The 13,197-nt window shown below is 38.5% G+C and overlaps 1 long non-coding RNA gene and 1 other non-coding gene across 2 annotated transcripts in view; one reads left to right on the plus strand and one right to left on the minus strand.

The window, feature by feature from the left end:
* Nucleotides 1-629: 629 nt before the first annotated feature.
* The window catches only part of LOC124303490 (uncharacterized), a 31,392-nt gene continuing 18,824 nt past the window's right edge, over nucleotides 630-13,197 (plus strand). The window contains exon 1 of the long non-coding RNA XR_006907924.1: nucleotides 630-868. This is a non-coding gene — a long non-coding RNA (uncharacterized LOC124303490). The remainder of the gene's footprint in view (nucleotides 869-13,197) is intronic.
* On the minus strand, nucleotides 1,396-1,469 carry Trnan-guu (transfer RNA asparagine (anticodon GUU)). Its single transcript has one exon. It is a non-coding gene; the product is annotated as a tRNA-Asn (tRNA).

Genomic DNA, 13,197 nt, shown 5'->3' on the forward strand with positions numbered 1-13,197 from the left:
ACTCCAAGATTATCTATCAGAATGCAATCATAGAGAAGGGTGAAAAAATTACATGACTTTGCTCGCTCGACGACTCACTTTATAGAACACTTATGATAATATATCACTTAGCGGTCTAATTTCAAGCCTTTCAAGAACTGTGAAAAATGCGGCTGTCACGAGCATTACGAGGCGAGTATGTATATTCATTGTCAGTATATATTTCAGTAATAGAATACGTGGATGAGACGGCTGGATCACGTTTAAGTTGGCGGTAGAATCCATTCTAGATATTCCGTTCGCGTTAAACATTCCACGGAGAGTTTATCGAAAACAATTAAGTCTATGTTCTCATCCGTTGAATTTATTTGTGCAGCCACTTTATCCAGATTCACAAACTAATCACTCAGAGATAAAAGAAATTGAAAAATGGTCCTGTGAAATTCAAGTTTTTGTTTAACGTGGCGAGGGATAGAAATTCTAAATAAGTGCTTAGGAATTTTAGATCTCGAGGGCTGCGCAGTCTTGATACAACCGTTTAGATTGACTCTGACCTCTTCGATGTCCCTAGTAATTTTTATGATTCACGGCGCTCGTTCGATACCGTGGGTGGCAAGCTTACTAGGGATATGTAAGGGATCAGAATCAATTTAACAAGTGACTGTGCATTGCAGTTGTTTTTGTCGGAATTTTAAAGTAGGATAATATTTTCTCTGTTTGATGTGAATTTTCCGTAATTTTGAAAACGTATTAAGGTGCGACGTGCATTTGAAAGGAACCGAAATAAATTTAATATACTGTGTTGAGTAAAAATTGTTGATCATATCTATTTCCAGAGCGTGGAGCAGATACAATACTGGAAATGAACCCCTATTCACACGACGCATTGGTGAGTCGCATGTGCATATTTACTGGTTTTCGTTTTTTGAATTCATCATAACGATGACTGTACAATTACAATTGAAAAAATCTGTGTGCTTTTGAAGTAAGTAATTAGAACTCCGCGAAAGCACTCTTCTCTAAACAACCGTGATGAATATTACTGAACAAACTTGTATGCGAAAAATGATTTAATAGATGCATAAATGAACCGAACTTGACCAAATCAATGTAAAATTGCGGAGAATGATAAAATTAATTCGTATTTTCCGCTATAGTCAATTTAATAATTTATGGGAGTACAATATATCTTCAGATCGATAAACGAGAGACGAGACGCTCTTATGGTATTCTTTTACACCGTTACCGAACGTAGAGTAAGGTATTCAGCGGCTTTCCTTAAATGTTGTAATCCAAGTGAAGGGTTCAAGAAGGTCGACAATACTTAATTGGAAATGAATTCCAAGAAAGAAATATTAATTGATCAGTACCGTTCACTTTTCGGCAAATATCATATCCAAATTGGTAAAAAAGTAACGCCCCCGGGTGGGCTCGAACCACCAACCTTTCGGTTAACAGCCGAACGCGCTAGCCAATTGCGCCACGGAGGCCGTTGTAAATTGGGGCATAAAATAAGCTATATAAATCTGTCTTGTTCAAACGCAGACCGCTCTTCATCCAGTTATTAGCAACGCAACAGTATTCGATCTTTGGATAAGAAAATGTGGTACTGCTACCATTTTTACTGTTTATAGCCATATATACTGTGGCATGAAATCTCTAACTGAATGTACCCGACGGTTTAAAGATTTAACTGTAAAACTTATTTCATTATTGCTGATTACAATATATCACGTAACTATGCGGCTTGAATTCAGCCACCGTTGATTATGAGAAATTATGGAACTGTCGAACTTGAAATTTACGCCTAACGATGTTAGGAGTGGCAATCCAACTTACATTAGCTTATTCCGTGCCGTTGACGGAAGAATATAACGTCCGTGCGCAAGAGGAATCGTTTCAGAGAATCTAATCCCCGGATAATATTGTGTTGTATGACCTTTTCGTAACTTCAAATTCCATCATACGTTTTGCATATTTCAATAATGAAAATTTTACACTTCAATCAATGCTTGCGTTCGCGAAGTTTCGGTGTTTTAAACTCGTGTGATAATCCTTTTTATCGGTACGCTGGAAATACGTGCGGATAAATAATTTTTCTCTCATAGATGTCTCCACATGATACTATTCAGACGAGGAAGATTTTTTCGGTCTGGTGATATTTGAATTTTCAATAAATAATACAAGTTTTTTTTTTTTGTATTGAGTTTTGATCATTTCTACCCGAATTAATTACACAGATAGAGAAGTATAATTTTGTGAACGTCCGGTTATCAAAAATTGCTTTAAGATTAAACGTGTTCCTGTTATGACTTAAAATGTTTAAATTTGTTGTGCTACAAGTGTCAACAGAAGATCGCTTTATTCATGCCCCGTGTCTACATTACCTTCCGTGGGAGTCTTTGACTGAGCACGGCTACATTAATATTTATACAGTGAAGGTTTACCATGAAATTGATTACTGCTATTACGACTACAGGTTTTATTGTTTGTGCAGTCTGATGCGAACTTATAATTTATACATGGTAACGGCAAACAATGGAGTTGATCTTGACTCACTCGTGTGTAGCTTGAATTAAAAGCATTCTGTTCTAGTAGGCGGTGTGATAATTAGTTTTCGATTTTGTTTGTAGACTAATTTTAAAATTCCATACACCATAGCAAGGAAGTGATTCAATGAATCATCGCATTTCAAGGTGATAAAAGACTTGAACACAGTTCCAGTAGAGCTACATACCTGTGCACGATTAACATGGAAACGTGGTCAGTAACCACTGCTAAATTAGCGCAGAAGTCTGGAAATTTTCGTTTCGAAATTTACGTAAAATTGCCAATACTTCGAGGTCGTTCAGAGTGAGCCTGCTCTCATATGAAACATGCATTTTATGAGTTGTGTATCATCGAAAAAATTGTTTACTTTATTTTTCGACGAATATAAGGTCTCATGAATTTTCATTAGCCATCATTTGAGGTCAGTCAGGCTCGTATAGGTTTCATATTTATATGGGATACCGATGTAATCGTATTAATCGCACCTCATGCTTCGACAGGTGCAGTCAATATCAGAAAAGCAGCTGCTCCGCATTCACAGACAGTCCATACGAGGTAATGAAATCCTCATACGTTTGTTAACGGTGAGGCACGTACTTTTGCAAACAACTTGACACTCCAAACACCTTTTCGAACATCACATTTCGATCCTAAAGCCCGCGATAGCCGTAAACTTTTTTCGTGCAATTAGACTGTATTGACTCCTAGTGCTGAAGTTATTTGTAGTACATCTTTAACGATTACTCCTATTACCAATAATCTTCCCGGCGTATGATAGTGCCTGAGAATGTACTTACGGATAAATTTAGCTCTTTGCTTAACGGTTTCCACCTATCATTTCTATTCCAGCGACGATGCGGTCCGGTAAGTTTTACCGTCCATACGGTATCTACTACTACGAGTATTTATAGTACAAGTGAGTTTTATGATTTTTGGTAAAAACCCGAGCCCGACGTACCCAGGTATCCGCGTTTGAACATAAAACGTGAAGACGTACAACATTTTCATACTTGTCTATACGTGTTATTGGAGCCGTGCCTAACGATGATACATGTAAGTTCTGTGATGCTGATGTAAGGTGCGTGACCAGCGATATGTTTTTAATTGTCCGAAAACTGCGATAATGAGGAGATGGTGAAAAAATGTACGATATAAACTAATATGGGCATCGATCTTACTAACGGCGATGATGAAATCTCGATGTTCCGTAACTGCAGCTTACTTCCTCATCTCCGAATCGTAACATGATGCACAATATAGGTATATGATGTGATATAAGAAGAAAAAGAGGAATAACAACAATGTAATTATAACGGTCAATCGTACAGGCAGTCTATTAGAGATGACTTTTGCTACTTTATTTCTGATGTATGACGGACACACGATGAGAGCCCCCTAGCGAGTGCAGACAAGGCTCTTTTAATCACAGTAATTAATAACTTGGCACTTTCTTCCTGGGATACATTACACATATACCTACACAGGTTACGTAAAAGATATTACAACCGAGGGGTGTCATATAAAAAAAATGACGACCGGTTTATGCCCTCTCTTCAAGCCGATTCGAGGTATACCGACATCCGTGCAGCCCGTGCCGTCGTGTAAAGTCGTATAATACCTGCACTCATGCGGTACGGTGCGGTGGGGAAAACGACGAGGGTTAAGACATACGACGATGTTTTTTCGTCGTGAAATTCCACGCGCCACGCTCTGGTCCCACCACTTACTCGCGTACATATTAATATGTGCGTACAACTATGAGAAGGACGTGTATCGGACTTAGAAATCGAAAATAGCGATTTACGGTGCAGTAGCTGTTTTTACTGTCTTTCTACACGCCTAAGTCAAGAGTAGATCAAACAGTTTCGGACGAGGTGTTCGTGCCACTGAAAATTCAATCAATGTCTCGTCAAACGGAATAAATATTAATAATAAATTTGCCGACCCGTATTTCGGCACCTGAAACGCATTTCCCTGTGTCGTTTTACGCGCTGTCGGAATTCGAATTTAGCGTATCGCGCGCTGTATATTCGAGGGAATTATAAGACGCGTACGTTCATACTTACTGCAGTTGATGCGACGCGATGCGCTTCGCGAGAATGGATTATGATTTCACGCGGCTTATATCGCCGATGTGTATACGGTAATTATATCTGCGCGTTGAATGATGATTATACTCGATAGAAATATATATGGCGACCGGGGTCCGCCTGAGCGGAATAATTCATGAAATATTGCGGCGTTTCAAGTAGAATTCCAGAATCTTCGCGTGAGCGAAGGTTGCACGATCGTTGTGCGTTGGATTTCGTCGAAATTCCTGAAATGATCCGATGACGTCAACTACGTCGATTATCGTCTTTGAATAAGAAGACGTGCGCCGTGTGCCCGGTGATTTTGTGGGTTTCGCATTTACGAGGAGCCCGCACTCAATTCTATACAACTCCGCAGGGAACCTTGGCCCGGAATTCATCGATATTTTAATTGATCGCGTATGTGAAATAATTAAAAATTAAATCCGGAGGGTAGGTGGTGAGTGAATACAAAAAATTACGATTTTTCTACCGCGTAAACAAGTCTTTATATATAAATATACGCCTATAAATGCGCGCGTGCGTATAATGTATAGCGGACGATCAATGTTCTCGCAGATATCATCGATGCTCGCGGTGGCCTTAAACGATTATTCAAAATTTCAGAATATATGTCTCGTAAACAAAGTTACTCCCCCGATAGATGACCTATATTTACAGGTAAGGAGATGAAAAAGAATTAAAAAGTTGAAAAAAAAAAGAAAAAGAAAGAAACAAATCAGCAAAGTAAATAAGTTTCCCCACTCCCGTGATCTTTAACATAAACAGAAACCGGCGGTATAATAATTTTGCAAAATTTGGCCAGGATTGCGAATATTCATGGCAATTAGTTACGCATGGATTCCCCCGTTTTACAGGCGATGCTTCGGTTAGGTTGGGTTAATAATATGCGCGGAATGCGCTTTCGTAATTCGAATCATAGATCCGATCACTTCGGAAGAAAGTGTCGTCTGCCGCACACTCAAGGGGGCGAGCGGTGGTCTTCGGGGGGACCAAAGCTCTCTGCGAGACTCTCGAAGACCTCCTCTTCTCGTCCCGAAGGCGGCAGCCGGACGCCGTCGTAGAAGCTCGTTGCGCAATTTCGCGTGGGCGATGCTGTAACTCCGGTGGCTGCATGTAACCACCGACTAGACGCGACGCGACGAGACGAGACGAGACGAGACGAGACGAGACGCATCCGCCACCTTCGCAGCTCTCCAATACCATCCCAGTATTATAAGCAATAGCTGATAATATCCAATCCCCAGGCTCTTGCTGCTCGCTTCATGGAGGGAAAGGAATTCATGAACCAATAAAATAGATTTTCGTGGCGTCTGTTTAGTATCCGGCGATCTAGTATCCCTTATTTGTTCCAAATACGCTGACTTCAATTCAACGATTTCGATTTTGTTAGTTTGTCAAAATAATTCGGTCAAGCGAATTACTTGATTCGACAAAAGCCTTTCTTAGCTTTCGCGATCGAGCGAAGTGTTGATTCGAGTGAACCTTTTGATGCGTTTCCGAATTTGAGTCAACTAAATATCACGTCATTTTAAGCTTATTTACTATTCCTTCAAGTCGCATGTTTGTTGACAGAAACAAATAGGTACTTCAAATATATAAATAAGTATATCAATCGAGCCAACAAAAAATTGACATGAATTGAATGCCATACTTTGTTGATCTAATCAGAGCTTGTTTGGTGTAACTGGTTGAATCAGTTGCACCGATTTGTTTACGAGGTAAAAGAAACATCACATGCTTTGAAACAAATAGAAAAAGTTTTCATCGTTGAACATCGGTATACTAGTATTATAAACGGCCACTAGGGATAACGTAAAATAAGATTGTCATCGGATCTATTATTGACGAAGAAAGCATAATACCAAGTTTCGAGTGATCGAAATTGATATTGACTATAAATAAACAAAAACTGTTGACACATGTTCAGTTCATACTTCTACTTCTACAACAATAAGTTTTCGGGCTTTTTTCATCCAATATCGAGTAAAACCCATAAAATTTTGAGTCAACAGAATTATAAATGATATCATTCGAAAAACACGTTTTGTGTAGTATAACAATAACTCTAATGTTCTGTGTTCAACCAATGCAAAAGGTTATTGTAACACTAAATTTCTTTGCCTGCTTTAGTCATTGAACTCTTGTCTCAACAAAACATGAAACAGAACCAGTTTTATTTTGTTTTATTACAACAATTTCATATTAAAAAAAAAAAAAAAAAAATGTATTGACGTGCGTTCAATCAAAAATGTAGTCATTTCAATCACACATTTTCTTGATACAAAACTCACATTATCGCCAGGAACTCACGCCGTGTGATCTTGAATAAATTGATAGTGAGCATCATCGTTAAAAGGCTTCATTTAATTCTGTATGTTGTTGTCACGAGTACATCGTCCAAAAAAAGTATTTTGTTGAATTGAGTAAGTGTTGTGTTCGCCACGTCTGATTATAGCATTTAGTTGAATCAAACGAATATCGCATGACTCAAATAATTCTTTCCCTCCGTGTAGCTGTTTAGAAACATTACTTTTGACCTTTTTGCACGCATTTTCATGACTGCGTTGCGAACGGTGCGATTCAAACTTCCTGATCTTACAACGTGACATCACGTCGCGTCTCTTGTCAGTTCGAACGTTCCAACTCCCCAAAATTTTTCGGGTGAATCGTATTTGCCCATCGAGACCATTTTTTGGAACCGATTAACGAAAGACATTCAGAATTTTTACTCCTAGGATCGATAAAATTTAACGATATTTTCCCGTTATAGCAGCTATATTCTATTTGAGAATGTGACAAGATTATCACTATATTTTAATCACGATTCGCGAATGGTAATCCACAGCTCCGAACCACCTTCGGATTTATCTGTAGACACGCGCTTTTACAATCGTCACGTATATCGGTAGGATGAGGAGTTTTAAAAGAATTCAAGTATTACACCGATGAACTTTTTTTTATTCCATTAATGTATAGAATATTCATATTTTTAAGGGAACTAGATCTTCAATGATCGCTGATCAATTATACACGAAAAATACAGATTCTGTAGTGATTGGTTGTACACCATTTTTTTTTTTTTGCTTCGGAAAGTTAAATATCTTGGTCAATGTAGTACAATGACAAGAAATGAGTGATATCGATGCAAAGTCCCGAGTATTCTGAGAATTAATCTATGATCTTATTTTTTGTCGGTATAAAAAATATAGAGAAAAATAAAACCGGTACTGACAATTCGTCTATATTTGACAATTTTTCAAAAATTAATCCATATAATCTCTAGTATATATATCGAATCCTCCCAGTTCCTTAAAGCGTATAGTATATAGATAGTTTTTCAGATTTACATATTCGTGCAAATTACCTGTATCCGCAAACAAATGGGCTACTGTGATTATATCTTGTCCAAAATAATTAGCTCTTCTTATTCCTTGCTGCATTCTATCAAGTGTAAACCTACTACGAAATTTACTGGCCGACACCTGTAACCTGAAGTGTGTAACACTAACTTCATTAGACATCTGCGCAGCAGTACCGTGTCTGCAATTGTACGAAATTATGTGCACGTGTGCCTTGGGGTTTCATATTGACCTCCCAAAAAGTGCGGTGAGTTTAACGAATGGTCATCGCTGTAAGGAGCTTGTACGTGTAAGAAAAAGGAGCAATAATTGCGCGGATTAAATTGAGGATAGTATTAATCTTCACTACCCAAAGGTGATGAAGAATCGCCGTAGACGATGACCCCAACCTTATAACGTCGTGGTGCGGAGTCCTTGCGAGTATCCGGTAGCCAATTATTTACATTATAAATTGTCCAATTAGTGAAATAATCATTAGCGATAGAAAAATTGAAATGAAACCTCGCGGTGCAGGTCAATGAATTTTTACGAAATATGGAAATTTGTGTCGGACTCTCAGCTGCTCGCTGCAGCACCGTTCATCTTTCGAGATAACTTGTTTACAAGAATATCTGTCGATCCGACTCGCGACAGCCACGTGTCATAATTATTGAGCAACTCGTAATCAACTAGTTATCACTTTATTGTGTCAATTAGTCTCGAATATTGCCCCGTCTGCAAACAGGTATGATTTAATTAACGATTGCGCAGAGTCCGTCCGAATGATGGAGGATTTAGCACTCACTCACACACGCAACGCACACATACAATATATACACAAACATATATACATATATATAAAAACGGCGTTGGGCGAGTCTAGCTTTTACATTTTTTCAAATTAACCGATTAATTAATTGATTACTTTTCTCCTGTTTGATTCTTTTTCTGAAACTACGATACGACTATATATACGCATGTATTTCGAACTCACATTCGATCGTCGTTAATTAACATACAGCAGATTCTCAATATTTGAACGGTCGATGTTTATATATTATGCAAGTTGTAATTTTTACGAAAATTAGTATTATGCGTGGGTAATATTTCATCTTAATTAAAAAAAAGTTTCATTGATTTCGACGTTAGTAATATCAGACAAATTTGAAGTAGAGGAAAACATCCTTGTGACTTATGCCATTCTGCATTATAGCTGCAATCATGTTTATCGGTGTACAAATAAAGGCTAAATATTTATGGAATCGTCAGATGAACACGCATTCGTGTTCAAGAGACGCATGAAATTCTACTCTCTCCCTCCTGCCAATTGCTCATGCCGGTAAATGGATCAAAATTGCAAGTTGCTTGTATACTCTTTTACTGTTTTATTTTTCTCTAATTTCAATCATTTTTTATTTCTATTCATTTCTATTATTTCTCTTTCGACTGCCTGTACGGATGAAATCTATTTTTGCCTAGCCTTGCTATTTAAAAATGATTCCTTCAATTAAGTCTCACACATCTGAACGAGGCAGGTATATATCATCTTGCCAACTACTTCCTTGCATCCTCAGTTGTACAAAAAAAAAAAAAAAAAAAAAGAATGTGTTATACGCCTGGAGATTTTATTCAAAGGTCGGATCGTTTTTTTTCCACTCACTCTTCATTGAACGTTCTTTTGATCTATTTACAGAAAGTCCACTTGTGTTATATTTACCCATATGGTCGCTGCAGGCAAGTCAAGTCAGAGTAAAGTAACAACTTATAACTTCGCGTCAGTATACTCAAGGATTTACGGATAAAATGACGATTAAAAAGATAGCATAAATTTGTATAAAATTTAACATTTTATTCGTGGTACTTTGGTTTTTTTTTTAAATAATGGTGGTTCGTGAAAATAAAACTTTTTTTCATTTACTCACCTCGAAATATTCTGCTCAAAATCATCCAGACCTGTAATGATCTGCTTATTCGAAAAGACGGTAATAAATAAGTGTAAATTTATTGACGTATGAGAAATATCAGATGAGTGCAGTAATGCCTACTGCTTAACAACATGTTATTCCAGATCATTATTATAATTACGAATTTGCGGAAAGACCATCTTCACAATGTAAATACCAACGACGAATGGATGACCTTAAGAGACGCGGCATTTATGGAGAATAATTAATCAAGCTGTTAATTAAGAAAACTAGATGCATAATCTGTGGGCAACCGAAAAATTATGAATGCAGATACAAGAAATTAAAACGTAAAAAATAAAAGAACCTTAAATGGATTACCATGAATGCAAAATCGATTCACGTGGTCGTCACATGCTGCGAACGTCTTTTGCCCATTTTCTAAACCGTGTCTTATCGATGTAAAGTATGTTTAATTAGTAAATAAATATTTCTCGGCTTGAAGTCGCAACAAAATTGAGAGAGATTCCGTCTTGCGCAATTGGCATTGGCACTCCGGGATAAACGTCAATTTTAATGTAAAAATCGAGTACTATATAATATGCATGTAATGTAAGTATATATAATGAGATGAAAAAAGGTCTGCACAGTAGCGCAATCGCGTTTTGCCGGTGTTAAAAAGCCCCGGCATTATAAAATAGGCGGTTAAGGCGATACTTTACATCGCCTTCTGCACAAATCAGACATCTGAACTTTAAAATTGTTGGTCTATGAAAATTCCGTTGTGTCAGAAATTCACACAAATCCGAGTGGCTGTGTTATGTCGTCCGGTTCAGCCGTCGTATTACCTGGATTCTCAGCCTTATACGTATGTACATTGTATAACATAGTTTGTTAGTGTCGCCTGTATACGGTACATATATATCTATTTTTACGTAAGTGCGAGTGAGCCCCGTGTAGGTTTCTTAAAAATTTATCGCGGAATTTTATGCGTTCGATATTCAAATCTGACAAGAGTTCATCTCTCTCCTCACCATATACTGGGACCGAAGGTCTTTTTTTTCTTCGTAAATATACCTTGCCGTTGCATAATACGAGTCACATGTTTAGGACTTTGTGACTCGGTTAAGTGGACTGCCTTGCTCGGTTGTGTTACTACCAATAATAATAATAATAGTAATAAAATAAAAAAAAATAAAAAAATGTTGCTACATTCGTCTTTGATGTGTATCCGTTGTGGAGGGAGAGAATCAAGACTGAATAAGAGGATGAAAAATGAGATAACATTAGTGCCGCAAGCTTCGCTAATACGTAATAAATGTTATAAAATGCAGAACAGATGAATTTACGACCACGACGAAATGTCATTCCGTACTATTTCCATCGCAAATGGATGACAGAGAACTGCAATAATTACTAACTCCTGTACGTGTTCAAGTTAGTTGTAGTTTCACTGTATCGTATAATTATTGATTTAAATCACCGAATTCCTGGCGTATAATATAACTGGTTGGTAAATAAGTTCGTTTGGTTTTTCCTCGTATACGGCCGACTGAAGCAAAAATCAAACGAACTTATTTGCCAACCCAATATTTCAACATACACGATCCGTTTCAGAAATCGTGCCAACTATTTCATACACATGTATAAATGTGTGCTGATAATTCGGTAAATCGACGAAACGCGGGGGCTTCTCGAAAATCATTTATAAAATCAACGACGTGTTATACTTTCGACTAATTACACTCTCACGCAGTTCTCGCAAGATCAATCGGTCAAGTGGTTATCTGCAAATCTAATCGTAGATTAAAATAGCAAAGTAAAGAACAGAGTGTCAGGTCACGCGATGTAGAAGCAAATTGCAAGAACTGAGACAACAAACCTCACATGACAATATCATTGAACTTATTTTTATTCCCTGAGATGCTCTTGATCGTCGTTTCATTTTCATCCTGCTCCGTGTACAGCTTGCACGAGTCTACCTGCATGATACGTATAGTATAAAAGTCCTGAGGAACCTCGGCGCGCATTCCGGTTTGGCACAACTACTGCATGCCGCACGATTCGGTTTATATTTAGACGCGGATGAAACAATACCGATTCCGCAAGATGGGGGCGAGGCTCGCAGAGCCGATCGCGCGCCTCCGCTTCTTATTATTATTTTCGCCTCCCGTTTCACTTTAACATTCTTATTTTCCACCTTCGGATCCCCGCCCTCGCGTGTCTCCTTGGAGTCTCCCGTACGTCCGGGTTTATGCCTTCGGGAATTTAATCGACGCGCCTTTTTTCTCTCGCCTTTAACACATACTTTATAGTTATTCAGGATTTCTGAAAAGAACAAGCTGAATTTTTTCCGTCTCGTGCAGGTTGAAGTCAAGCACAAGTTCCGCCGTGCATCGTGGTTGCTTGTTTCGATGACCTTGTCCCATTGCATCGAGGTATTTACGACTTGTACAGACCGTATAACAATAATATGGCGAAGAAAATAAATTGTCCGTGTAAAAGAGGTGCGAAAGAAGAAAAAGTAAGTGATTTACGAATCAAATTTCATTTTATAAATGTCTGTATAGTATTCATTATAAATATTATCGACTGCTTAAAACGCATCGAACGTTTTTGTCGATCTCCGGGAAGTTTATTTGATTTTTTCGATTCTGATAAAACATACGGTGGCATATATCTATTGGTACGGCGGTCAGCCGTTGAAGTCACCCTTGACTGCGGATATAATTCCATCGAAAGCGAGCTTTTTACGCCCGCGTTCAAATCTCCGCGATGCCTGTACGCAGCCTCGAACATCAGACCGATTCCCAAGGTGGAGAGACTTGCTGACAGCTTCCCACATTCAGAATACTTTTATGCCTCGTCGCGACGTCTTCTCGGACGATTTTTACCTACCTGCGCTTTATCCTGCATCCACCTCCTCGATCCTTGCAAATTGCTGCGAGACGAGGTGCGAATGGAATCCTAAAGTACACATCGGCGAACCTCGTGGGCACACGAGTATGGCCTGTATAACTGTAAATTACACGGTGAAAGACGACCCACACGTGTTTGCGTTTCGACCCTTCGTTAGCGTACACCTGCGGCGAGATGCTTCTTTTATGGAAGGACGCACGTTTCGATTGCAGACTGACGCGTTGCGGGAATTGAGGCTGTCGAGTAGAGGTGGACCGTAAGTGTCGGACGGAAAAGCCGCGAAGAGATGCAAACATATCGCAGAGCCGTCGGAGACGGCAAATGTCCGTGAAATCGATGCGTTATATTAACTGGAATTCAGGTGTTATACAAGTATTGATATTTTTTAAATCAAAAGATTTCAGCATGTTGCAC

Source organism: Neodiprion virginianus, chromosome 4 (assembly GCF_021901495.1).
Source record: "Neodiprion virginianus isolate iyNeoVirg1 chromosome 4, iyNeoVirg1.1, whole genome shotgun sequence".
NCBI lineage: Eukaryota > Metazoa > Arthropoda > Insecta > Hymenoptera > Diprionidae > Neodiprion > Neodiprion virginianus.